The following is a 4,314-nucleotide window of genomic DNA, read 5'->3' on the forward strand; positions in this document are numbered from 1 at the left end:
ACCGTAAATTATGAAGTTAAAATACACTAGCGAATTAACAATAGCTAGCCCTTCCTTGTCTATTACTGCATACTTACTTTCGGAAGTTCTCAATTTTCGAGAATAGAAAGCTATCGGCAAAAATTGTTTATCATATTGCTGAAGCAATACCCCTCCTACTCCTAAGTCTGAAGCGTCTGTTGCAATGAAGAATTCCTTACCAAAGTCAGGAAATTTTAAGATAGGAGAACTACACAGTTCATCTTTCAAAGTATTAAACGCCTGTTGAAGTTGCTCAGACCATATGAAATCTACGCCCTTCTTCGTAAGATCAGTTAAAAGAGCGGCTATTATTGAATAGTTGCGTATAAAACGCCTGTAATATCCACTACAACCCAGAAATTGCTGTATTCCCTAGACATTAGTAGGTATGGGAAAATTACGTATTGCCGACACCTTATCGTGGCTTGACACCATGAAACCTAAATATATTAATTCTGTTTTGAAAAATTCACACTTACTAATCTTTACCCTTAAGTTAAGTTGTCTTAATCTCTGTAGTACTAGTTCTAACTTACGTAGATGTTCTTCTAAGGTGTTGGAAAAGATTACAAGATCATCCATATAGGCATGCAATATATCCCCTAACAAGTCTCCAAACACTATGTTAACCATTCTTGTAAATGTTATAGGAGCACAACGTAAACCAAAAGGCATCCGTAAAAATTCATAATGTCCCCTGGCTGTGCTTAAGGCTGTGTATGGGATACTATCTTCTTCTAATGATATCTGGTGAAAGCCTTTAAGTAAGTCCAAACTGGTAAAATATTTATTCTGACCTAACAAAGACAAAATATCGTCAGTACATGGCACTGGGAATCGATCAGGGATCGTTTCCTTGTTTAGACGACGAAAGTAGACGCAGATACGCCATGTTCGATCTTTTTTTGGTACAACTATTAAAGGAAAATTATAAGGGCTGTTTGATTTCCTAATGACTACTTCTTCTAGCATTTTACCTACTTCATCATTTATTTCATTCTGGAATTTCATAGGGAGTCTGTACGAGGGTACATATATAATTTTCTGCTTGTCCTTTAACCTTATTTGATGCTCGATCACATCTGTTTTTCCTAAGGATCCATCCGTAGTGGAAAAAACATCATGATATTTAGTTAAAAGTTCAAAAATTTTCTGCTGAATTTCTTTGTCTTGAATGTCTTTATTGATTTTATTTTTAATATATCGCAAAAGGGATTCATCCGCAACTGATTGAGAGTGATTGATTTCAGCAACGGTAAGAATACGATGTTTATAAACTTCTACATCCAAGATATGTTGATTTTTGTGAATGACTAAAGTGTTATTTAAATGATTACAGACTTCGATATTACATTGCTGATATGAGCCTACTGTATAAATAGCTTGTGTGACAGACAATCCGTTAGTTTTCAAAGTATCGGAAAGGATTAATATTTCAGATCCCGGTAGTGTTTTCTTTATTTGCTCTATTAAATGTTTGGTTTGATAGATTGCGTGCAAGATGATATTACGGGTGAACGAGAATTCCGCTGGGTCGCGTATATTATTTCTTTATTAGTGAGACAAGTTATTGGTTCTTCAACGTATGTTACGGTTACATTTGTCGTCTCCTTTTTATCCAAAACTGATTTTAAGGTATTAGAAGACCTATAGAATTTCCCTTTGATATACACGCCGTGCTTGGCAGGAGCTAAGAAAATGTTTTGATTTCCCATAGATGGGAAATAATACATAATAACAATAATAATAATAATAATAATAATAATAATACTAAAAGTGTGAGATTCATGCGATAGAGACACAAACGCAAAGGACAGTCCAGAGATCCACAAGAGACCTCCCATGTCTGAGGACAACATTTATATCGTACCATACTGTACCTTTGGGCCATGATTTTTTTTTTTCTAATTGATAGTGTTATTCTTGATTTTTATATTGTAAACGCTCGAAAAGCTTAACAAGTGTATCAACATTCGATTTATAAATTAATAGCACATTAACTCTATTGATTTATGTATATAATTGATTTAGTAATGGTGTTTCTAAAACTTTACTTGTTTGTACAGATATCGTCATATTATGACAACTTTCTGTTATGCTAAACTTGATGAATATTAATATTTTGTTTTGTTTACAATTTTCAGTGAGAGTTTTGGCGTTGCAATTGACACTTTGATATCAACAACATTCAGAAGGACTTCATCACAAGAACACTTCAGATCCACGAATCAAGAACTTCTTTCCAAAGATGGTGTAAGTGTTCCTATACTGTATCTTTTACAATTTCTCTTCCTTTCAAATTCGTTTTTTGTGGGAAATGTGGAAAGACTAATGGTTTTCTTAAGTATTCAAACTAGTTGTGTTTTCCCCATTAATTTATTCTTTTAGTGTCTGGGATTTTGTTGGTAAATCTTTACTTGTATGTTATCTAGCATAGGAAGCTGTGTCCTTACTCGTTGGCAGGGATTCTCATTATTACCATACACCTCTCTCTCTCTATCTCTCTCTCTCTCTCTCTCTCTCTCTCTCTCTCTCTCTCTCTCTCTCTCCATAATTTGGTCTTAAAGAGGCGACTTTGTAGATATCAAGCTTGGTTTAGGCGAGGTCCGAAAGTAGGAAAAAATAGTTTTGACTCAATGTTTTGAGTTTCTTTTCATTTATCCATGAAAAATTCAAAGTATAAAAATGCTTCAAAATACTGTTTGAGGTTTCTTTTAATGTTCTGTGATGTCACACTTTACCCTTTATTAAGGGTTGGGGTTAATCTGTGCTCTTTAAGAATCTTCTGCTTTTGAAATACTCTGTATAGAATATCTGCCAAATTAAGGAACAGTGCAATGTCCTACAAATGAATCCTGTATGTAGAAGATCAGGTAAGGCCAGGGAATAGCTAACAGTGACTCACCACCCAATCTAGGGCCAGGGAGGGCAAGGGAATGACTACTGATAACTCACCAGGTAGATCTATATAGCCCCAAACACCCAACCTGTGATTCATATGTTATGAATTTTATAGATTTGATTTACTGATTTATTAGAAATTAACTTATATGCTGCGAGGGCCCTTTGGCTTATAGCACCCTGCTTTGCCTATTAGGATTGTAGCGTAGCGTGTAATGATAAAAATAACACCATTTTCCTAAGTGATTATTGTCTGTTTTACTCGAATCAATTTCTTATTCAGTCAATAGGTAAACATTTTCATCCAATTCAAGGGACCATAATGTCTCAAAAGAAAAAGGATACCAAGAAAAACAGAGAACGTGAAAATATGGTTTAAATGATCTTCATCATTAGAAAGACGAAATATTTCTCTTATGGTTTAAACGTAAATAACTTTATAACATTTTATGATACAATACTTAGACGACCTCACCTGGGATGAAGTAACGTGTCAAGATTTCTTGCTTGAAGGTACACTCGAGTACACCTTTGTATTTTCAATTCTTTCCTCTCTTTTTTTTTTACTTTCTTTTATTTTTGTGTGAGGTTTTTTATAGTTTATAGATGGAAGATCTATTTTAATGTTGTCACTGTTCTTAAAGTATTTTATTTTAATTGTTCATTACGTTACTTGTAGTTGATTTATTTCCTTATTTCCTTTCCTCACTGGGCAATTTTCCCTGTTGGAGCCCCTATGCTTATAGCATCCTGCTTTTCCAACTAGGGTTGTAGCTTTGTTAGTAGTAATGGTAATAATGTTAATTGAATACTGAATTCTTTACTTGAAAATTCACAAATTTAGATAAAATTTATTGTAATTTTCTTAGCATTTGATTGAAGTAAACAGACCATTTTGAATTTATTTTCTGTCAAATTTACTCCATTGATTATGTTATTTGCATTTTTGGTGACACATTGTTGCATGGACAGACTCACAACTATAGAAAGACTCCAGATCACAGATGCATTACACAGAATACATTTATCTCGACAGTTGAGCCATTTGTCCTATTAAAAAAGTTTCGGCAATTTCATACAATCATCACTTGATAGGGAACAATGGTTTTGAAGTAATTTCACGTCATTGGTCTAGTGTCCAGAGAAAATCTATTTAAAAAAAAATCATAGAAAATTAAATCGTTGTTATTTATCTGAAAAAAAAAAACGTTGGTGACATAGTTGCAAGAGACCATCAATGGATTCTATAAGCTCAATCTACTTCACCCAGATGCCTAGTTCCCCCCAGGTCCTAACGTGGGGGAGAACTGTTATAAGTACAACCACGTCCTTATTTTAGGGGAGAGAGTTGTGGAAACCTCTATGCCTGTCAATCTGTTGGACGGGGATCTT

This window comes from Palaemon carinicauda, chromosome 32 (genome assembly GCF_036898095.1).
Source record: "Palaemon carinicauda isolate YSFRI2023 chromosome 32, ASM3689809v2, whole genome shotgun sequence".
Lineage (NCBI taxonomy): Eukaryota > Metazoa > Arthropoda > Malacostraca > Decapoda > Palaemonidae > Palaemon > Palaemon carinicauda.